General features: G+C 41.1%; 1 protein-coding gene across 1 annotated transcript in view; it reads left to right on the top strand.

Annotated features, from left to right (window-relative positions):
- GALNT18 (polypeptide N-acetylgalactosaminyltransferase 18) overlaps nucleotides 1-24985 on the top strand; it is a 372255-nt gene that overhangs the window by 15031 nt on the left and 332239 nt on the right. The window lies entirely within an intron of this gene.

Below are 24985 nucleotides of genomic sequence, written 5' to 3' on the forward strand. Positions count from 1 at the left end.
GGAGAGAGTTCAGTTTTGAAATGGGTAGCTCCATCAGCTTTGCAAGGCCATTATGGGAGTGGGAGTTTATAAAACTCTGCCTAATAGTCACTTTTATGTTTCACTTTCAAATTGAAGGGAATATGTTTCAGCCTGAATGTCCCGGCACAACAGCTATTAAAGTCATGTCCTGTTCAATGAGCAGAAAAAGATGTAATACCAGGACACATGAAACATTGTCTAGAAACTATACACAAAAGGAAGTAAAAATTTGGCTTGCATAAATAGGAATGTTTCAAATTCCATTCATTTGTTCCTCTCTCTTTTGTCACAGGAAAAAGATTATATCCGGCACACCTGAGCAGTCCAATTTTAAACCCATGAAACTATGCCTCAGGCTAAGGCATTGTTTTTAACAAAGGCTTTGTGAATGTGAATTAGCATTCCTGAAATTCAGGCATCACATCAAGATGCTATGAAAACAGTAATTCTTGTCTTTCACTGGGAGTATTCAGCAGATGGAAAAGGGGGCATTGCATAGTTTAAAAAAAAAGCTTGCATAAGAATGTGATTCTCTCACACACCTCTCCAATCCACCACTTTTTTTTTACCAGTTGAATCAGTGTTATGTTGCTTCATTGCATAGGCCCAGACCATTCTGCTGCAGCCCCACTGAAATATACTCAGAGTCGCAAAGTGATTTCATGCTCTTTATTCAGCTCATAGTGGTGAGGAGGAATGAATGAAAGTCCCCTCAAAGTATCTGCTTTATATACATTATTTACCAAATGGGCTGCACATGATTGGCTAATTCTGGAATTCTACTGTAAGCCAATCAGGTTGTGGATTCACTTATATCTGGAGCATGATTGGGTGGTTCCTGCCAACCAATCATACTGCTGCATTGTTCTAGGACCAATCAGACTGCTGCATTCTGAATCCTATTGTTCTAGGACCAATCAGACTGCTGCAATTTGGATCCAATTTTCTAGGACCAATCAGACTGCTGCAGTTTGGATCCTATTCAACTCAGTACATAACACCCACACTATCAGGACTATGTGTCCACAGTGGGTCTTGAACCTGAGCAGGATAACAGATGTGTCATCACCACAGAACTGTGTTCAAAGGAGGGAGCTGGAGGGAGAACAGTTCAACCACTAAAGAAACCCACAACAGCCCCAGACCGTCAGGGGCCCTTCTCTGTCAATGCTTTTGGTTTGAACTCTGTAGAGTAGCTAACAGACTGCTGTTTCTCCTGGGTTCAACAATGAATGGGGCAGTTCAAGAGAGGTCCATGAGCAGAAATGCAAAAAATAATCAACCTCAAGTTAGGAATCAAAGCAAGATAAAAGAGATTGAGAACATCCTTTTCAGGTAGAGGAATCATGAGTTCATCCAACTTTTTCACTGAGCAGCCACACTCATGATGTTGCACACATGGTTTAGCTTCTTCCCCTGACATCTGCATGTTCTGTGCTAATGTCTGTCAAGTTGAGGTCTCTGCGCATGTACCTATATGCACATGAGCTGCATGCTTAGTTTCACAAAGTTCTAGTCATGTGGCAGTCTTTCCATGTACATGTGAAAGCCTCCTTCCTGTAGATAGAATCATAGAACTGTAGAGTTGTAAGGGACCTAAAGGGTCATATAGTCCAACCCCTGCCATGCAAGAATCTTTTGCCCAAGCTGGAGCTTTAACCCACAACCATCTGTTTAAGAGTTTCATGCTCTATTGACTGTTCTTTCCCAGCTTCATCTACACTGTTGTGTGCATACACCAGAGGAAGGAGCTACTACTCATCCCAGTCCCTGGATGTGAGCATTTCCTCTCCTTTCTTGCCTGATGGACAAGGGCAATCCATGTGCTAAAGCCTGTTTCTGTATACGTGGCTTGCAAAGAGTAGCCTAAATGCATAACTGTAGTTTTGAAATTGCACTAAATATTACTGTTTGGCAGAGATCCCGAATGCTTACGTTTAGCCTGGAGCACATTTATATAGCGGAGTTATAAACCCGCAAAACAATGTTTCTTGTACAGCAAAGGCAGTGATCTACAATAGCTGAAGGGAGACTTTATAGTCTCTAAAATTGCTTTGAATTACTCAGTGGATATTTTATGCACATAAATTTTAAAACTATGCTAAGCCACTGGCTTCTCTAGGGGGCTGGCTTGAGGTGGCTGAAGAGTATTTGTTAAACTCAGCAAAAATATACTTACCTCATAAAAATAATTTCTGGTTGGATGGATCCCAAACCATCTTGTAAAGAGCAAAGTTTTTCCTTTTGAAAGAGGTTTTATTTTAGTTTAATAAGATTATTGTGCTGGGTACAAATACACACATATTGACCTTTAATCTAGAATTTTGTGTGTTTTCTGCATGGGGTGTATATAGAATCATAGAGTTGGAAACGACCCTGGGGGTGATCTCATCCAACCCCCTGCAGTGCAGGAATCTCATCATATTTGACAGATGGCCATTCAACCTCTGCTTGAAAACCTCCAAGGAAGGAGAGTCCACCAGCTCTCACGGGAGTCTGTTCCAGTGTCAAACAGCTCTTGCTGACAGAAAGTTCTTCCTGATGTTTAGTCAAAATGTCCTTGCTTATAACTTGAATCCTATTAGTACAAGTCCTAGCCTCTGGAGCAGGATAAAGCAAGGTTGCACCATCCTTCATGTGATAGCCCTTTAGATATTTGAAGATGGCTATCATATCTCCCTTCAGTCTCCTCTTTCCCAAGCTAAATATACCCAGTTTCCTCAACCGTTCCTCATAAGGCTTAGTTTCCAGATCCTGGATCCTCTGCACATGTTTCAGCTTGTCAATATCCTCCTTAAAATGTAGTGCCCAAACTGGACACAGTACTCCAGGTGTGGTCTGACCAAGACAGAATAGATGCTTTGAGAACTGAAGTTAACACAAAATGTGGCAGCTAGATTACCAGTTGGAACTGGACATGGAGAACATATCTTTCTAATATTAAAATAACTCAGTTGGTTCTTGGTCTACTTTTAGCCTCAGTTCAAAACACCTAAGTATCTTAAGGATAATTGAGTCATCCATGAACTCAGCCAGTTTTTATGATCCCCCCTACCTGAGACACTCTCTTTGGAATGCCTTCCCCAGACAGACTCACCTAGCATCTCTTTCAGTATATACCAGATGAATACCCTTTTTATCCCCCAGGCCTTTTAATTTTAATCCTTTAATGCATCATTATTATCTGGCCATGCTGTCTTCCTGAATTTTTTAGATGTTTGGTTGTGTGTGTGTGTGTGTGTGTGTGTGTGTGTGTAAGTAATTTTATGCAGCAACAAGAGCTTGAAAAGCAGGATATACATTTTCTAAGTAACTAAAGGGGCCCTGCAATGCTGAACTTTAAGAAACATTTTATATTGTACCAATGCACTTTCAGTATTTTTTCTTAAATCTTTGGCTGACCCTCCCTGTGGTCAGTTTGCAGTTTCCTCAGTGCAAGTTAATTTAAACACATACTCCTTCACAAAGTATCTGAGCAAATCTTTGAGTACAGTGGTACCTCAGGTTAAGTACTTAATTCGTTCTGGAGGTCCGTTCTTAACCTGAAACTGTTCTTAACCTGAAGCACCACTTTAGCTAATGGGGCCTCCTGCTGCTGCTGCGCCGCCCGAGCATGAATTCTGTTCTCATCCTGAAGCAAAGTTCTTAACCTGAGGTATTATTTCTGGGTTAGCGGAGTCTATACCTGAAGCAAATGTAACCTGAAGCGTATGTAACCCGAGGTACCACTGTACGACCAATACAGGCATTTCCAGATCAGCCACAACATGGTAGCAAATCTATAGTGGCTTACCTAAGAGAATGAATATTGAATCAGTAAATATTCAGAAATTACATTTGGTTCCTTTTGCCTAGAGAAGTAGTTATACACTTGCTGGGGGTGGGGATGGGGGATGCCACCTTTTGTTATCACAATTTCAAAATGGTTAAAAGCCCATGCAGGCAAGATGCCCACAAAACCAAGCAAAACTCTGGTATTCTAAGAAGTGCGTGTTCTAAGAAGTGCCCAGCCCACCTTTCTGCCATCATAGAACTTTAGAAGGTGTGCATGAGGTTCCTTGGTGGTCCCCTATCCATGCACTGGCCAGGCCAGGCCAGGCCCATTTAGCTTCAACAGAATGGATACATCCTATGTCCTCAGACTTTAACAGTTTGGACCAAAATAATGATAGAAATGGCTAAATACCAAATGATGAATGAACATAGGAAACACCCCCCAATATAGGCTTTGTGTTCAGAACTGTAGCAATGGAAGCAGAGTGATTGAATGCTACTACCAGCACCAGTCAGTGTGTCGTGTCAGAGATGGTGAAGGGAGGGATCCCTGTGCTGACTGGATACGAGGATAGCAATAGAAGCAGGCAAGGGGAGCTCCGCTAGGCTCTATGCTTCTGCAGTGGCCAATAGAATTAAACAAATAGGAGGTCATTGGCTCTTGCTGGGCTGTACTAGACATCTCTGAGTATGGTCCTTGCACTATACTGTATGCCCTAGTGAAGCCTCTTCTCACTTTCTGTCTCCACTGCTACTACTGATCTCCTTAAGTAAGCAGGTAGTCGATTCCTGGGTTCAGCCTTCTGTATACAGCAGCATTGTATTCTGTGGGGCTACCAGATGTCCATAATACAATACTTTATTTCACTGCAGAGTTTTGCAAGTTACAGCAAGTAATCCAGAAAGTATTCAAGCCTAAATCCCATTGAAATAAATATACTTGATGGGCATGACCAAGTGCTAAAAATTCCCTAATTTCGATGGAACCAAAGTGCACCTAGCATTCTCTTCCTGAAGAGTTTACTGTTGGGGGGGGGGGGGCAAATACTCTTATTATTAAATCCAAAGTATAATGCACTAAAATATACTTCCCTATGTCCTAGGATGACTATGAATTCATTATTAGTTCATATTCACAGATTAAAAACAGGATTTAATGTATTTACAGAGTGTAATTGCAAGGAGCTTCAAGCATATTTAATGCAGAGTGGGATGAGAATGGGCTTTCCTTTCTAACTCCATTCATTTCCAACATTCACTGCCTCATACCTTAAAGGACACCATGGGTATGGGGTCCCACAGCATAGTGATAATGGCTAATGGCCATTTATGGTCCTGCCTTCCTGCTCAAATTGGTATAAAGCAACAAAAAGTGAATCTAGCGATTCCAAATCACTAGACTGCTGTAGAGGAGACACTTGTAACTGATCCTTCGAATATGCCTTTCATTATGTTAAAAGGAAATCTTCCTGACCAATACCAACTGAGAAAGTCCAATTAGAGTTAAGTGTTAGTTTTGACAGCATTAGCAGCTAAAACTGTAGCCTTGCACTCTCCAGACCTCCATTTCCTGCTGCTTAAAATTACTGGCACACTAGGGAAGAAGATAAGGTTAAAGGAGCAACGTCTGCTTACCTGGGAATCTTACCTGGAAAGTGAAGAGTGAACCCAAGGTGTCGGCTTTCATTTATTAATGAGTTCTTTCCTAAACTAGTTTCCAGTTTTATTAGCTCTCAAATATAAAGGCATCAAATGCAAAACCATTTTGACGATACTGTATTTCCCACAGGCTTTTAAGACTGGCTCCATAGTACAGCAGCTAATATCCAATAAAACAAACATGCAGATAGTTGTGCAGTGTCCTCGTTGTGGTTAGTTTTTAAGCCAGCAAAATAATTAATGCAGAAAACTTTCCAAACAAGAGAATGGATATAGATTAATGAATTCATTATCTTAATTATAGCTCAAAGAGAAAGTCTCTCTACTGCGATAACTACCATCAAAGAAGAGGCTGAATGCCCCATTACTTTTAAGCATGTTGTACCAAGAGTACTGCTTATGGCTGACAAAATAATGACTATTAAAACATCAGATGCACATCTGTGCACAAAGCAAATGTAAGAATCTTAATTGCATTTGCAGTTCTTCACATGCATCTTATACACACTTCTGATCCTTTAATCTGTGATGAAAAGGGTCAGTTGTTGCGGATTAATTTATTTTTACTTGGAGTCTGGTCACGTTATGCTGCTCGGTCTAACGCTAAATATGTTCACTGCCATGAGATTGCTGCCTCCTACTCAGTTCATGAATGGGACGAGGGGCCACTGGGGCGCATCAGAAGATGGCTGACAATAACATCTCTCCGACCCACATGAGGTAATTTGGAGGCTGTGATGAGAGTAAATAGCCTCCCTACCCCCCCAGGATTGTGGGGGAGGGGGGCTGCCCTTGCCTGCTGTGCCCTATACCACCCCTGAATTTGTGGGGATGGGGGCACTAGGCACAATGCCCTCCTGTGGGATTTCGGCGCTCCTGGACGCCATCTCTGATCCGCGCCACTAGCTGCAAGAACTTCAAAACAAACAATTTGGATGAAGCGAATGCACATATTTCAAGGAAGGAGGGGGAGTAAAGACTGCTAACAGAAGAGATCTCTGATAAAACAAGACGAGTCGGAGGAACAAGTATAAATCATGAGAAGATACGCCAAGACTCGGTATGGCAAAGGGACTGATGGGGGAGGGGAAAAAACCTTTCCTTTCTTTCCTTTATGTGATTAAACAAGAATCCCCCCCCTCACAAGTCAGAAATGTCGTTTTAAGGACTTAAGCTGTGGATTTAAGGCTGTGTGGAGATAAACTTTCGAACCAAAGCATGTTTTAAGAAGAGCGTGGAATGTATAAGGGCTTTGGAATGAGGCAGTTAAAAATACCGTCGCCATATTGGGAAGTTCTGTCGGAGGACTTAAGTCTGGGAGGAGAAATAGAGAAATAGAGCTGTTTTTATATTGTGGGTGAAACTCCTCAGAGGGACTTAAGAATGACAGTTCTGTAATTAATGATGGAAAGAGCGATGTTATCTATGAAGGCAATGATATATGGAAACCATCTTGATTTGAGGATTGGAAGAACGGAAAAATTCACACAGGATTATTATTGGTGTTTATCAGCTTAAGGAGACTATGAGAAGAGATCATAAAGAAAAAAGAGAAAATATATGAACAAGATGTGATGTGGAAACAGCAAGATAAGACTGGATAGAATTATGAACTTTGTTTGGACAGATTTGGACATTAACGCAGTAGCAAGAAGATGATCAGAATCCCCCTTCGGATCTTGAAATATGGGTCCCCTCAACAAAATTTAAAATTCGGCTTTGTAATTCGGAATTTATGTGATGTGATTTGATTTGATTTGATTTGATTTGATTTGATTGGCCGGTTAATAAAAATTATTTTTTTAAAAAAAGAATGGGACAACATTTGCATCAATAGAGAAGTTGAGAACGACAGTTTTGCAATAAACTACTCGTGGGCATATCTCCCTTCCCAAACAGCCTAGCCTGTAGCTAGAAATGTTTGTGCTATATACTGCTACTTGAGACAAAATTACATTTTCCCATTGCTTTCAGAAGCATTTGACCTAGCTATAGCACACATGTCCCTTTCCCTTTAAAACTTATTCGGGAAAGTGAAACTGAACCTGACTTGAAGAGGAACATTTCAAGTCTTCTCCTAAAACCTTCTGTCTCTTATGGCAAGGAGAAGTTTCCTCAGAGCTTCTTAGAGTAGATGCATCATTATCAGTGTCATCTTAGCCATGGCTACTCAGAAATAAGAAGGGCCTGGAATGACCCTTGAGTCCCTTCCTACTCTACTATTCGATGAATGAACTAATTCAAATGAACCAATTCACTGAATTAATTTTTAAAAAATATGTAAATAACACCCGATTGACATAAGCATACTTAAAGCTGTATGCGCTCCATCCTTTTGAGTACCTTGCCCAAGAAGGTACCTAGTATCTAGTTGGTAGTTGCTACACACCTCTGAGTCCATGGAGAGCCTCATGAGGATTGGACGGAGGCACATGCACTCCCTCCCTTTTCTAGGTTGTAGGCACGGCCCTTTCCTGCAAAGAGCCATTTACCATTGCCTGAACCCACCCAGCCAATCTCTCTTATCAGCCAGGATAGGGAAGGGTTGAGGACATTTGTGGTGGGCCACATAACCTTAAGCAACTTGTCCATGTCAGTGGAAGGCAACAAGTGAAAATGATCCCACATCACATGACTAGGCGGTGCACTACATATTGAACTGTACAAGATATTCCAGCAATGGATTTCCTCATGAAAATGAAAGAGACAAGAATCTTAAAATATCTAGTTCATTGATATTCAGAAGGCCTTCATTCACTTCCTAGCAGTGCATTTCCATTTATATTTATTTTTTTCTGTGATTCCATATGCAAGTATTTAAATGCCATCCTTTTGCCTTTTCAAGAAACTCATGTTGCCACAAGTGTACAAAGCCCAGTATATTATTTTGTTGTTAAGTTTAGTATTCTGGTAAAGATGCATGAAGAGAGTGACATGGAAACTTTTCTCTGTAGAGCGCACACAATAACTGGCCATATAAATACTGCTTTGTTAAAAAGATTACCATAAGGTTGCATGCCTCTGTTGAAGTGAAAGCTTCAATTCGATAGGTGCCTGACTCTGAAAGCAGAACTCAAGGTCAGCCTGCAGCATCCAAATGATCTTGTTTACAAATTCATTCGGCATCTCCCAAGTTTTTCTATGTGGGTACAACAATAGCCTGTTAACTTATTTGTATTCTGCTAGGGAAGGGAGCTTATTGGATTTTTCTCACTCATCAGTCATGCCCCGAGGGTTTCCAGATCATTAATGATCAATAGATCAGTTTAGATAAGAATGATAATTCTGGCAATTGAAAAACACATAAGCTTCCCTGATGGGTCTAGGCCACGGAGAGCAAATTAATTCAGTACTTCACGCTGCCCTAGGTAATAATTTTTCTTAATGATGAAAGGTACTGTTTTAAAGAGTATAACGGAGATTGTAGCCTTTGTGAGTTCCCATAGCATGGCAACAAATAAGAATTTCAGACAGTCTGCCAGAAACCATTAGAAAGCATTTGTGTATTTTTGCTGAAAAACTAATGCTAAATGAATCCTTGTTTTGTACTCTCAGCCTGATGATCTAGGAACATAGGAAACCACCGTTTACCAAGTCAGAACACTGGTCCATTTAGCTCTGTACGGTCTACACTGACTGGAAGGGTTTTTTTAGGGTTTCCCAGCCCTACCTGAAATAGCAAGAATAGAACCAGGAATGGTATCAAAAGCTGCTGAGAGGTCAAGGAGAAACATCAAGGACATATTTCCCCTGCCTCGCTCCCGACAAAGGTTCTCATGCAGGGCAACCAAAGCACTTTCTGTTCCAAAACTGGGCCTAAACCCCAATTGAAATGGATCTAGAAATTCAGTTTCCTCCAAGAGCACCTGGATGATCTGGTCCATAACCACCAGCTCGAAAACCTTGCCCAAGATACAATGGCTATGAACATTCCTGTACTGGGAGAACTTGACCTCAGCAGTTCAGGCTTGGATCTTCACAGCCTTCAAGACTAGATCACTGCAAGGCACTCTATGTGTTTGATCCGGGAACTGCAGCTACTGAAGAATGCTGTAGCAAGGTTGCTGACAGAAGTAAGACCCTGTCAACATATAACACCTCTGCTCTGAGATCTGCACTGCTTGCTGATTTGTTACTGGGCTAAGTTCAAGGTGTTACTCTTGGTATAGAAAGCCCTTAAAGGTTTGGGTCCAGTTTACTTGTGGGATTGCCTTATCCCACGTCTGCCCACTTGACTGCTTCAGTCTGCAGAACTGGAACTGTTACAGGTGCTGCACAATATTTATTCTGCACTTGTAAGAAATTAATATTTTAATGTAGCAGCACCTACGTTTGGAACTCTCTGCCGATTGGCTTCAGGTAGGCACCTTCACTACACTTTTTTAGTTTACTACTGGTTTCAGTTGTTTTAAAATGTTTTTAATTACTTGTTTTTAACTTTTTAATTGATAATTTTAATGTTTCTTGTAAACTACTGAGGGTTTACAATCAACGGTATATAAATCTTGTTAGATGAAAAAATCAGTTCAATAAGCCAGATCTTAGTTTTAGTGCTAGCTCTTCTAAAAGAACTTCATAGGATTTGCTCATATTGGTCCCGAGAAACAAGATAGATGACAGAAGAAAGGAAGAGCTCAGAGAGCTGTCAACTTCAATGGAGGATTCAATTCTTTTGCTACACCTTTTTGCCATCCAGAACAGGATCTGTTTAATGAAGTATGCCTACAAAACTCAAGTCTGCCTAGCCAGTTACAGAACTTGCATATATTGAAAACAAAGTCTACAGCCTAAAATGATGAACTTATATGAATTTTTCAGGCACTAAAAATACCTGAAAAAAATTATCTGGGTCCCCACCTTCAGCATATAATAGTATCTACCAGCCATAGACAATCTGCATTAGCTTTACACACCTCAAAATAATCTCTGTTCTATAAACATACAGTAAAACTGGAAATTCTAATGGCACAGTAAATGTTCAACAGTGCAATCCTACTCAGAAGTAAACCCCATTGAATTCATTTGTATGATGCCTTTCCATAGTAAAAACCATGCTCAAGGTGACTTACAACGTGAAATAAACATAATTAAAAACATAAAAGTAATCATAAACGATAAAGAAAACATCAAAAAGTACACAACCAAATCGACCAATCACCACATAAATCATAATAAAGATACAAGATAAGGATACATAAAAAATTAATATCAATAAAAGCAGCAACCTCCCCCACCAACAACACCCCCCAAGCAATACCCCAGCCCAGGAGTCTGTTCAGCAGCCTCAGCTTTTGAATCTGGAGTCGGTCAGGGCTCCACCATTCCAGACCAGATGGGGAAAGGCCTGCAAGGCAGAGAGCAGGGAGACTTCCTCCCAGGTGTGTGTATAGGTTGCTTTTTCAATACTTATTTGGAAGTGCACATTTTACTATCATGTTATGTTATGCAATGATGTAATATGTTTCAAAGAACTGGAGGTTTTTTCTTCTAGAAGCAGTTGCAAATATGGGAAAGACCACATTCTTCAAAGTAGCTTTGAGGAAGCAGCCAAACTGTGCCCAGATTGCTGAACTTCCTGCCTCTGGAGCCTTGTCTGATCCCCTTTTTATTGGTTTTTCAGTGTGCTTGCAGAGCTTTTCTGTCTCACCATGCTTCGGGTTTAGTTTAGTACAGTTGTGCACCTGTGTGCACTTCAAAATCCACCGCTACGTCTACCACTGGCTCTCAGAGGTCACAAACAGGTCATGAAGGCAGTAGCCCTTGCCCACTGTAGCTTGCTTCAACAAACTGTTAAACATCCTAAACCCAGAGATGGCATAGAGCCAGCATGCCTTGTAGCCATGGGATGGCTTATCTTCCGTGAACTTGCCTAACCATATTTTAAAGCCGTTTATGAGAACAGTCACAACACCCTATTAAGAACTGGATTGGGGCGATGAAAGCAATCTCAGGGAAGTGTGGCAGAAGTGTCTCTAGTGTAATTCTTTCTATATAAAAATGCAGAACCCCCCTCAACCTTCTCCCCCTGCCCATGTAAACCAACAAACGCATAGAAAGAGAACCTACCCAAATGACGCTGACATAAAAATCTCACACATATGCCAAGTTGGAAAAACAAAACAATTGTGTGTACGTCTATCACCCACCCTCTTCCCTCTACTCTCTCTCCCTACCTCTGGATACCATATTGTCTTATACTGAACGCAACCAAAAGAATTTATAATCTGTATGAGAGAGAGAGAGAGAGAGAGAGAGAGACATTGCACATTCTTTTGTATTTCATGAAAATCTTTATGCATTTTTATTTAAAAAAATATTAATGTTCCATCAAAGAAATAAATCCAAATTTTGGGGGGGGGGACGGACCCTTTCCACCTGCAGCCTGTAGTGGAGCAACTTAACATTCTACTTCCTCATTCTGCATAAGGAACAGAAGGTCACCTCTTCCTAAGTGCTCCATAAGTGTATTCTTTTTCCATCTTAACTTTAATCCATAGGTATTCAATCACACGTCTCAAGTATCTCTTGTTCTAAAAATCCATTTCTTTTTACACCAGTGTTCAGACACTATATTAAATGGTACTGGAGGAGGAAGAATTAATGGATGAAACCTTGCAATGAATGTTCTCATTAATGCTACTTCCTTGTAGAGTCAATACCAGAAATACAGCATGCACAGAGTTTACTTGAGCTTGCCAATTTTCTGATGATACAAGAGCAAGGGAGAGGTTGGTAAGGGGGTATTTTGTTGGCCAAGCAATCAATAAGCAATTTATTCATTTTTTTTTTAAGAAAACAGGAATATCTCCATGGAACTAAAACATAGTAATGAAGCAGAACATGTGAAAACTAGTAAGGGCTAACTATTCTGGATGAGTAGAACCAATACTTAACAAAGATATAGTACTTTCTGAAACTACTTCAGATAATCATTAGGACAATCCTGTGAGAAGGGGAAATGTTATTCCAATTAATATACTGTGCTTTTTTTATACTGAGTAGTCTAGGAACTTGGCTAAGGCTGCATAATGAATTTGTGTTTGAGCTGATATGAACTAGATAGCTTGCCTATGAGGTGGGCTGAGGCAGCTGTTTTGGGCAGCGGAAGTCTAAGAGGCAGTGCCCCTGGAGGCACCCCGTCCACCCCTTCTGCTAACAGAGAAGTGGCGCTTCCAGTGAGATATCACCAAAATCTCATGGAATTTTGTGTGTTCCATGAGATCTTGCAAAAGCTCGTTGAAACCCACCACTGCATGACCCAAGTAAAGAGGGCTTTGGTAGGGGCAGTGGGGCAGAATGGCACCTTTCTGTTTCTTCTCATAGCTCATGTTCTTAACCACTGCCGTGTATCATAGTAAGGCTAATATATCCTAAAATGTTTATACTGGATTACCAGTATAATGGCTGGGGAACAGGGAGGAGTGGTTACTGTTTACCTGTCCAGCCTTTGGATCTTTTCCTTACTCTTGCTTGTAGAAAGCAGATACGCAAGTGAAGCACTGTCTTACATTTACAAGAGTTTTCTGGGCATCTCTTTATGGCGGGGAACCATTTCAGCCCAAGAGCCACATTCCTTTCTGAGGAGTCATATGCCAGTGCTGGATGAGGCCAGAGGCAAAAGCTGGCAGAGCAACTAATGTTTCACTTTTGTACAGCAGGCTACTTTCTACACAGAGAGACACAAACACACCGTTCTCTATCCGCCATCCAGGCAACAGTTCAGGGACACATTTCAGCCGGGCAAGAATACTCAAAGTGGGTGTTAAGCAGGCCAAGGAGCGGTTGGGAAGAAGGGCATGGGTGGGGATGGGTGGTGTGGCAAGAGTCCTAAGGGCCAGATAGAGAAGTTGGGAGTACTGCATTTTGCCCCCAGATCTGAAGTTCTCCACCCCAGCCTGATGGAGAGAAGTGAGGTTAGACATTTAAGAACCATTCTTCGTTAAAGTTCTTTTATGACAAAATGTATCTATAGACACATGATATCGTCAACCATAGACTCCCTAAATTATTCAATTTCTCAACTATTACTTAATCACTTCATGATGTTCTTAATTCCACTTGGTTAATTAATTATGTGACAGATTATTCAGCACTTGCATAATATTTCCCAGTTCTGTACTATTTTTTTTAATAAAAATTATAACCATCTCAGCTTGTACTTTGATAAGACTTTGTGTCCCTGTCTAATACATGAGTCAACTTCTGAAAACGTTTCTCCAAACTTTGGAATCCACAGTTTAACTCTTTGAACTGTGATTTCTAAAAATGAGATGCCTCATGAAAATACATGTTGGTGGAGTATACAAAATGTATATTATCTAGAGCCAATGGGATTTGATATAAAGTTGAATGGAGGGGGGAGTCTCCAAGAGACAAATGTGGAAAGAAAGAAAACAAGAAGAAAGGAATAAAATAGTTTGTTTTCACAGTATTGGAGAATGTGTGGATGGATGGGGAATGGGGCCTTGGAGCTTTCCTCCAAGGAGCCCAAGCCCATATTCAGATCAATTTCTTCTGCCTTCTTAGGTTGATAACTTTCCTTTGTTTGAGTTAGCTGATACTCAATTGCAGGAACACAACCATCCATATTGCTCCACACTGAAACACTGGGGGAAGTGGCATGTCAAAGCAAGTGTATTCCATATCTTCCATGGGCCATGTCTGGTTGAGGGGTCAAATAAGACACCAATTCATGCCTTGACAATGTGGGGTGTCTTTGGCTTTCCTGGGCATTCCATCTCCACATCTGGATTTGGGCCTGAAAGACCAATGGAAAGTGTGGGTGCATAGTGGATATGGTGTAAGCATGCAAGCATACTTTGTGACATTGCACAACATCATTGCTGATCATGAGGCAAATCTGTTAAAGCAGCAGGCTTAGCTTCCCATTTTCTGTGGTGTTTTGTGTTGTCTTCAGTATGAAATCTTGGAAACAGGCCTGCACAGGTTCTAACATGTAAAACTATACATGACTCACCAGCCATGTGTGATGATGACAGGTGTGGAGAGTCCTCCCCTCCCTTCAGTAATTTCACAGATAATTAATGAGCAGTTGATAGATTTATAGTCCTTTTATTACAGCATCATGTTGCGAGCACAAATACACAGCTCTCTGCAAGGAGGGCAGTTGGCTAGTCTAATCATCCTTCCATTCATTTCTCCCTCCCTCTGAGTCCTTTGCTCTCTGATACATTCGGATCTCTGAGTCTGAGAGGAGGAGGGGTCTCCCACGCTCTCAAGAGACGTCTCAACTAGCTGCCCCCTCCCTTCTGGTTCTGTCATCATTATCTCGTAACTGGGTAACTCCCCCCCATAGCTGTTCAGCTTCTGCCTCTCTCTCTCTGCTTCTGAACATGCTGTGGAGAAGGGCAGCGATTCTTCCTCCTCCAGCTTGTTGGTTTCTGCTTTCTTCACTGTGCAGCGAAGTGCTTGTCACGAGGCAATGTTTACATTCCACAGCCAGAGTTGCTGTTGGGTTTTCCCACGGGAAAGGGAGACTGGATGTGACGTACACTGGTTTCCTGTTTTTCACAGTTCTCTCCATGTTTCAGAGGAGAGATGTTGCTTTTCTGCTCTCCCAGAGGCAGGATGCATTTCTGTAATCTATCAGCTTTGAAGTGTAAATAAAGTAATGTAAAGTATGTGGCATGTACTTCTCATCATTCCACTGCGTAAAAGACTCTGCAAAAACAAAATTACTGGTTCCGGGCCCAGAAAAACACAGTCATCTTGAGAATGGAATTCAGAAGTCGAATCGGAGTGCCGGCAAAGGAGGATTGGAATGCAGAGGGACGGAACAGACGTTATCTGCTCTGCTACGTCAGGATGATTTATGAGAGGTATGTTGCTCATGCTCCGGGCAGCCTGCCAGCTCCTATTTAATGGCTTTATGGCTGGACTTTGAACTTTTAAAAGCCATTTGCTGCGGTCAGGCAAAGGCTCTAAGGCAAAGGCTTGGGAGGCTGGAAACCGAAAGCACTTTTGAACTTGCCTTTGGAATGAGGTTTGAAGCAGCTGCAGTTAAGCAGAGTGGCACAGGCTCACAGGCAGAGGCTGGGAATCGAAAGTACTTCTGAACTTGCTTTTGGAATGAAGCAGCTGCAGCTGTACACAGACGCAGCTTGTATAAAGCAGCTTGATTTAAGGCAGCAGAGATGACGCAGAAGGCTAATGCCAGAGTCATGATGGCTAGCTGCAGAAGGCTGGCTGATGCAAGTGGGGAATCTGTTGCCACTCAGATTGCTGATCCAATTGCTCAGCTCACAGTAGCCTGTGATACTGCCATGATTCAGAATGAAGCAAAACGCCGGGGTGGTAGCTGCATGGGTAAGGGGGAGTCTTCACAGACATCATCCCAGAGTGCAGTGGAACCACCAGATGGCGCCAAAGCTTTGAAGGCAGTGAAATGCTACTCGTGTGGACGTCTAGGCCATATGAAGAGGGAATGCAAATATCCCAGGGCCAAGACAGAGCAGCGCAGCGAAAGCTCATCACGTGGAAAAGGCCGAGGTAAAGGCAGAGGTCCTGTGTCCAGGACAACGCAGCACAAGGCAATGGTCTCACGCTTCACTCCAAAGGTTGCAAAGGTCCAGAAGACGTCTAGATCTTTCTTCGTGGTTGATTCAGCAGCAACGCACCACATGTGCAACGATAAGCGACTGTTCATGTCTTTTACACTGCAGGAAGGTGCGATTCACCAGGCGGATGACCACACAATCCCCAGTAAAGGCTACGGAACTGTTGTTCTTCACAGTTTGGACTTATCGATAAAAGATGTACTTTATGTACCAGATGCCAAACACAATCTACTCAGTGTTGCGCAGCTGAATGAACGGAACATTGACGTTTCTTTCAAGAACAAGAAGTGCATCATCACAAAGAAAAATGATTATGTATTGCATGCTGAATATGTTGATCGTTTGTTTGTTTTGTATTTTGATGATGTTGTGCAGGATGAAACTTGTTGTATTGCAGGTTCTAACAAAAGTTTGCATGCAGAATGTATTCACGATTTTCACAGGAAATTTGGTCATTTGCATTTTGTTTTTTTGTTTTTTTATAATAATTTTTATTAATTTTCCACACAAATAATATAGAACAATATAAACCAGTACAACTTCAAGCTCGTCAGTTCATACCCTTCTTTCTTTGACTTCCCCATACCTCCCCATCCCTGCATCCTTGTTTAATGGTTCTTTAGCAACCCTTAGGTCCATTGTCCTAATTCCCTTTCATTAAAAAAAATTCTTAAATTTTCTGTTTACTGCTGCAATTCTTTACTTCTTACCCCCTGACATCTTAACACTCCTCAATTTTGCAATTATTTTTAAGATATATTTTGAATTTCTTCCAGTCCTCTTCCACTGTCTCTTTCCCCTGGTCTCGGATTCTGCCCGTCATCTCGGCCAGTCCCATAAAGTCGATCACCTTTGTTTGCCATTCTTCCAGAGTAGGTAGTTCTTGCGTCTTCCAATACTTTGCCAATAGTATTCTTGCTGCTGTAGTGGCATACATAAAGAAAATCCTATCCTTCCTTGACACCACTTGGCCCACCATGCCCAAAAGGAAAGCCTCTGGTTTCTTAGGAAAAGTCCACTTAAGGACCTTCTTAATTTCATTATAGATCATTTCCCAGAAAGCTTTAACCCTTGGGCAGGTCCACCAAAGGTGGTAGAAGGTGCCTTCAGTCTCATTACATTTCCAACACTTATTACTAGGCAGATGGTATATTTTTGCAAGCTTGACTGGGGTCATGTACCACCGGTAAATCATTTTCATAATGTTTTCCTTTAAAGCATTACATGCAGTAAATTTAATACCGGTGGTCCATAACTGTTCCCAGTCAGCAAACATAATATCATGACCGACATCTTGTGCCCATTTAATCATAGCTGATTTCACCATTTCATCCTGTGTATTCCATTTTAACAGCAAGTTATACATTTTTGATAAGTTCTTAGTATTGGGTTCCAACAGTTCTGTTTCTAGTTTTGACTTCTCTTTCTGGAATCCTATTTTCCTGTCCTGTTTAAATGTCTCATTTATCTGATGGTAGTGCAACCAATCTCGAACCTTAGGCTTTAATTTCTCATAACTCTGAAGTTTCACCCTTTCGCCATCATATTCTAAAATCTCATGATATTTTGGCCATTTAGAATCCATATTAAGCTTTTTTACTTCCCTAGCTTCCATTGGTGACACCCACCTAGGGGTTTTACTTTCCAGCAAATCTTTATATCTAATCCAAACGTTATACAATGCTTTCCTCACAATATGGTTTTTAAAGCTTTTGTACACCTTTACCTTGTCATACCATAAATATGCATGCCAACCAAAACTATTGTCATACCCTTCCAGGTCCAAAATGTCAGTGTTCTCAAGAAGTAGCCAGTGTTTCAATCAGCAGAAAGCTGCCGATTCATAGTAAAGTCTTAAGTCCGGCAGGGCAAACCCCCCTCTATCCTTTGCATCAGTTAAAATCTTAAATTTAATTCTGGGCTTTTTGCCCTGCCAGACAAATTTTGATATGTCTTTCTGCCACTTCTTGAAACAGTCCATCTTGTCCACAATCTGCAACGTCTGAAATAAGAACAGCATTCTAGGCAATACATTCATCTTAATAGTAGCGATTCGGCCTAACAAGGAAAGTTTCAACCTTGACCATATTTCCAGATCCTTTTTAACTTCTGACCAACATTTTTCATAATTATCCTTAAATAAGTTCACATTCTTAGATGTTAGGTTTACCCCCAGGTATTTTACCCTTTTTGTTATTTCCAAGCCTGTTTCATTCTGAAAACTCTCTCTTTCTTCCATTGTTAGGTTTTTTTCCAACACTTTCGTTTTTTGTCTATTCAATTTAAAACCTGCTACTCGGCCAAATATTTCAATTAGTTCTAATACTCTTTTAGTACTAGTGTCTGGCTGTTGCAAAGTCAATACTAGATCATCTGCAAATGCTCTTAATTTATAATGTCTAACTCCGACCTGAACTCCTTTAACCAACTGGTCCTTTCTGATCATGTTTAACAAAACCTCCAGGACTGATATAAAAAGCAAAGGGGATATTGGGCAACCCTGTCGTGTACCTTTTTCTATAGGTATTTCTTCTGTTACCACGTTATTTACAATTAATTTGGCCTTTTGTTGAGAGTATATTGCACCTATACCGTTTTCAAAACCTTGGCCTACCCCCATCCCTTGGAGATTCTTTTTCATAAAAGTCCAACAAATGTTGTCAAAGGCTTTCTCCGCGTCCACAAAAATCAAAACTGCTTTCCTGTTAATGTCAACGTCCAGCAGCTCCAAAATGTCTATAATGTTCCTCACATTGTCTGACATATGTCTACCTGGGAGAAAGCCTGTTTGGTCCTTATGAATCTCTTCTGCCAACACTCTTTTCAATCTTTTTGCCAAAATGTCTGCAAAAATTTTGTAATCCACATTAAGTAAAGATATAGGGCGGTAGTTTTTAACCTGGTTCTTCTCAGTCTCTGTTTTCGGTATAAGTGAAATGAAAGCCTCTTTCCACGATTCAGGTGCCTTTTTCCCCTTCAAAATTTCATTGCAAACTTCCTTCAATTTGCATTTTGAGGCAGTATCTAAGATGCCTGCCTTGGTTGAAGGTATGACAATTAAACCCTGCAGGTACCACATGAAGTGCAAGGCATGCGCAGCAAACAAGGTGAAAATGGCTGCGAAAGGTAAGGTGTCTAGTAGGCAAGCTACAGAACCATACCAGGTTGTTCATGCTGATTTGGTTGGACCACTAGCGCCCTCTTTGGGTGGAAACAGGTACTTCATGGTTCTCATTGATGCATTTTCCAGGTATATTTATGTGTATAATCTCAAGCAGAAATCAGAGGCTTTTCCAAGGTTCAAGGAATTCTGTGCTTGGTTGGAAAATGTGCATGGTAAGAAGATAAAAACTTTTTTCACTGATCGCGGGGGGGAATTCACTTCTCAGCAGTTTGAAGCTTTTCTGACTGAGAAAGGAATTCAACACGATTTGTCTAATCCTCGCTCGCCATGGCAGAATGGACTTTGCGAGAGGGCAATTCAGACATTGCTTCAAGGGTTAAAAACCTTGCTGCATGATGCAAATCTTCCAGAGAGTTATTGGGCCGAATCTCTCTCGTGTTTTACTTACAGTTATAATCGCAGGTTATCTTCAGCGATTGGTTGTACTCCCTATGAGAAGATGTTTGGCAAGAAGCCATACATCAAACACATGAAAATTTTTGGTTCTGACATGTGGGTTCACACACCACAAAGCTCCAAGTTAGGCAAGCGTGGATTGCATGGTATCTTTCTAGGTTATCAGAAAGGTTCTTACAGAATAATGATGACTGACTCTAAGACAATTAAGCTCACAAGAAGTGTTGAGTACAATGCCAAGTGGGGGGAGAATGTGGGAATTTTCCAATGTTATCCTGATGACAGTGATGAGACTGAGGATGAACAAAAGCAGCCACAACAACCCACGCCCACTGATGAAGGTTCTGATTCTGAGTCTGAAACTGAATCGGGTGATTCAGAGGATTTCAAGAGTGCGAAAGCCTCTATGCGACCCTCTGAAAGCTCTGATCAAGAGTTGGAGGAACCATTGTTCACAATAGGACACTTTTCTCCTAAGAAGGAAGAGGAGAGTGTTGAAGACCTACGGCTAATTCGCAGGTCACAAAGAGCCACAAAAGGCAGACCTCCAAAGAGATTTGCTGATGCGTTTGCTAAGATAGCAGTAGCACCTGTCAAAAGCTCCAAGAATGTATTTGAACCTTCAAGTTTCCAAGAAATCCAGGATTTGGATTCAAAGGAAGCTGAGCCATGGTTAAATGTCATGAAGGCTGAGCTTGATTCCTTAGAAAGGAACAAAACATGGGAGCTTGTTCCAGTAGTTCCAGGAATGAAACTGCTTGGAAGCAAATGGGTCTTCAAAGCGAAGACTGATCAAAATGGCAAGATAGTCAGACACAAAGCCAGATTGGTAGCCAGAGGTTTTGCACAGGTACCAGGTGAAGACTAGCACGAGACCTACTCACCCACTGTAAGGTATGAGAGCATTAGGCTTATGCTCAAGCTAGCTGCAGAGGAGAATCTACACATTAGTCACCTTGATGTGAATACAGCCTTTTTGTACGGATCTCTAGGTGAATCACTTTATATGCTTCCACCTGATGGCGTTCAGGTAAAACAGGGATTTGTTTGTGCTCTGAAGAAGTCCCTTTATGGTCTCAAACAAAGTGCACGGTGTTGGCACACAAAACTCACTGAGGTATTGTTTTCTCTAGGTTTTAAGCAAGGAAAAGCTGATCCATGTGTATTTGTCAAAGAGGAGGGGCAAAAGAAGCTGTATTGCTTGTTTTATGTTGATGATCTTTTATTCTTTTGGAAGGATGTCACAATGTACTATAACACCCTAGCTCAACTGAAAGAGCACTTTGACATGAAAGATCTTGGTGAGGTAAACAACTACCTATCTCTTGAAATAGAGAGAGATCAAGATGGTAACATTCTAGTACACCAGTCACGGAAAATTGCTGATGTGTTAAACAAACTAAACCTGATGGATGCTAACCCTGTAGACACACTGATGACAACAGGTTATCAGGTAGATGACACTGAAGAAGCATTTTCTGACACTACACTGTACAGAAGTGTGCTAGGCAAGCTAAACTTCATTGCCAGATGTTCAAGACCTGACATTGCTGTTAGCTGTAATTTGCTAAGCAGACAAGTCAACAATCCTACTGTTAACGATTGGAAAGCTCTGAAACGCATAGCGCAGTATTTGAAAGGCACTATGCATTACAGACTGAGATTTAACAATCAGAAGTCTGGTGGTCTTGAGATATTCGCAGATGCAAGTTTTGGAAGTGACACTACAGACAGGAAAAGTACGTCTGGAGTTTGCTACATGTACAATCAGGGTCTATTTGATTGGTCATGCAAGAAGCAAACAACAGTTAGCTTAAGTACTTGTGAAGCTGAACTGAATGCACTGTCTTATTCACTCAAAGATTGTGAATGGTTGTTACAATTGTGCAAAGACATGAAAATTCCAGTCAAATGTCCAATCCAGGTTTACCAGGACAACAAAGCATGTTTGGCTTTGCTGAATTCTGAAGGTTGTAAGCAAAGCACGAAGCACTTGCAATTGAAGTTGCAACATGCTAGGGAACGTATTCAGAAGGGACTCATAACGGTGTCCTATATGCCAGGTAATGAAATTCCTGCTGATGTATTGTCCAAGATTGTATCAAGGGATCAACACTGTACCTATGTGCAGAAGTTGGGTTTGTACTGATATTGTACGAACACGCTGCCCAGTGATGTTCACAGAAAGGGGGAGGATGTTGGTTTCTGCTTTCTTCACTGTGCAGCGAAGTGCTTGTCACGAGGCAATGTTTACATTCCACAGCCAGAGTTGCTGTTGGGTTTTCCCACGGGAAAGGGAGACTAGATGTGACGTACACTGGTTTCCTGTTTTTCACAGTTCTCTCCGTGTTTCAGAGGAAAGATGTTGCTTTTCTGCTCTCCCAAAGGCAGGATGCATTTCTGTAATCTATCAGCTTTGAAGTGTAAATAAAGTAATGTAAAGTATGTGGCACGTACTTCTCATCATTCCACTGCGTAAAAGACTCTGCAAAAACAACACAGCTCTCCATCAGAGAGAAGCTGGTCTGCCATAGAATGCATTCTCCAGTCCTCGTCTTCAGACCATTCCCTGACAGATGAACTTCTATGTATTTAGGAATAAAAACCAGGAGTTGAATCAAGCTCCTGGTGGGCAACCCTAAAATAGGTAGTCCCCTGTTTGGGAGGGCAGGCAGGATGTCACAAGATCTACCACTAAGCATAGGAAAACAGGAAGCTGACTTACACTGGGTCAGATCATTGGTCCATCTTTATCACCACTGACTGGCCAGAGCTCTCAAGGTTTTAAACTGGGGACATTGCTAATCCTACCTGGAGATGCTGGGGATTGAGCCTAGGACCTGCATGGAAAGCAGATGTTCTACCACTAAGCTAAGTTCTACAAGCTTGTAAAGAACTACAGTATATTCTTTGAAATGGACAAGCTAACGTTTATTGTCAAATTGTACAGTGATTCTGAAGTTTTTACTTACTAACTCTCATGTTATGAATAATTATTAATCACACCAATGCATTCTTACATTGGTCATATTTTCAAATAGTCTTGATCCATGTTTGGGCACTTGTGTATATGTGTGTATGCACACACAAGTTGGTAGGTGAATGAATCGAAGCCAGTACCTCATGTTCAACATTTTCAGATGCCACAGTCCAATTCTAGTATCTGGTAAACAGATCCCATTGTCTTAGAAGAGCTTTCCTTGAGCTAATCGTTTCAGAGATAGTTAAAATATGTCAATGTCATCATTTTTGGATGGGACAGTCACCTCAAGGAGATTTCCTCTCCCAGTTTGAAATAGTAATAGTGAACTGGGTTTTGTGAAAGGTAAAGCCACAAGCATCTCCTAGCAATTGTACCCACAGGTGATTGTTAGACCTCAAAAATAATCAGAAAAGTTGGCTGTTCATTTTAGATTTAAAGGAGAAAGGTGTCTGTGCTATTTTGATCTGTTTTGTTTGTTTTGATCTTATTGCCAGAAGTGAGATAGTACTTAGGAGCTATCCCACACTCTTCAGATGTTGAGTATCAACACTTTATCAACAAGATGAGAAAACTGGCAACACTGGTGGTGGTATATGTATGCATGCACAAAGGATTAGCATATTTCTGACACCATTTCAGAGCTATTTTAAATTGTGCCACTCTTTTTGAAGTCTAATTAGCTTCTCTGTGCAGCGCAAAAGCAGTAAAGAAATTCTACTGTGAATGCCTTTAATAAGACCATCAAGACTTTGTAAAATGCTTCCTACAAGAGATTTCCACACTGTCTCGCAGTAGCTTTTTTGGTATTCTTCCGAATCAGTTTTTTTTAATGCATTTATTTGCACCTAACTAAGACTCTTAAGGTCTTTCTTCAGAAGTCAAAACACCACCATGAGAACACAACACTTCATTAGTTTTAAAACTGAACTTAATACATTTATGAGAGCTGTTGTATATGGGGCTTTTTGACATCTGAGTAGGGAATAGGAAAGATTTTATTCTCTTAGATTAACTTAAATATCTTCTTTCCTCAGAGAAAGTAGGTATATGTTAAAAGAATTCAGATTACTTTCTGGAGCATTATACCAAACGTATCATTGGTACGGTATTTATTAAGAGCAAGTAAACTTGTTTGTAGATTGTCAAACAGCACACACAAAACCTGCCAGTATGGATGAGCTCTTCTTTCCCATGGTTTGTGCATGTCAGGTTCTCAATCTTTTCCAGTCCATGGCTCCCTTGGCCAACTACGTTTTTTCTGTGGCTCTCCTGTGGGTAAAAACTAGACCATCATTCAAGGCACCTCAGTGAAAACCCCTGGCCTTTGCTTTAAATTCTGCATAAGCTCAAAGAAAAGTCTTTAGGAACAACCTGAAAAACCCCCCAACCAACCAGTAAAACCAGGGAAGAGACAAATCTATTAGATTTACTACTACTATTAATACTAATATGATTTAAATATTTTTTCAAAAAATCTATGGGTTGTACTCAACTTAAGGCCAACTCAACAGTAGACCCACTGAGATGAATAAACCTACGTTGGCCATGTCCATTGACTTCAATGGGTCTACCCTGAAGAGCAGCAGCAGCACTGGATTGGAAGTTCAGTTCTAATGTATCCATTCAAAGAAACAGTCAATCCCCTCATCCTCTCTCTTTACCCCATTTCCTTCTCCCTGTGCTCTGCATATGCTCAGAGGCTGCCATGACCTTCTGCTCTGCTCTGCAATTATGCAGAATTCAGCTGGTCATTCCTAAAAATAACGTGATGTATCGGGGAAAGTTCTTGGCCCAAGAGTCTCTCTTTTCACAGTAGTCCTCCATACACAGAGATCACCAGGAGAGGCCTTATTCTCAATAGTGCCGCCACTGCATTTAGGCTGGTCTTAACTGTGAACAAGGTTCAGATCCAGGGGAGCCCTTCTCTACATGGAAGAGTTGTTCCATTCACAGAAAGGTCTTTGGTCCAGTTGAAGCCCTTGCTAATGGAAGGACAAAGGCCTCTGCAGTCCTCTGTAGCACCTTCTTCCCCTTCCTTCCTTCCTTCCTTCTTTCCTTTTCCTCTTTTCCTTGTCCCCCTCCCCCAATAGAATTCCTTACCCAGGAAGGCCTACCAGATTCAATTTGTCAAGATTTTTGGAATGCTAGTGGACCTTTATTTATTTTTGAAAAGCCATTGGATGCCATTTTGGTCCCAGTTTTCAAGCTGTAATTCTATGTTGACATTTTATAGCATGTTACAAATGCATTGCCAATTTCAATGTAGTTTTTGATGCTACAGGATGCTGCTGGTAATAACTAATGGTAAAAATAGCAATAAATACGGTATAACATGTGTGCACATTTGATGCCAATGCCACATGCAATTTGTATTTTATACACAAGGTATAG

The sequence above is a fragment of the Podarcis cretensis genome (genome assembly GCF_951804945.1).
Source record: "Podarcis cretensis genome assembly, chromosome: 1".
NCBI classification, from domain to species: Eukaryota; Metazoa; Chordata; class Lepidosauria; order Squamata; family Lacertidae; genus Podarcis; species Podarcis cretensis.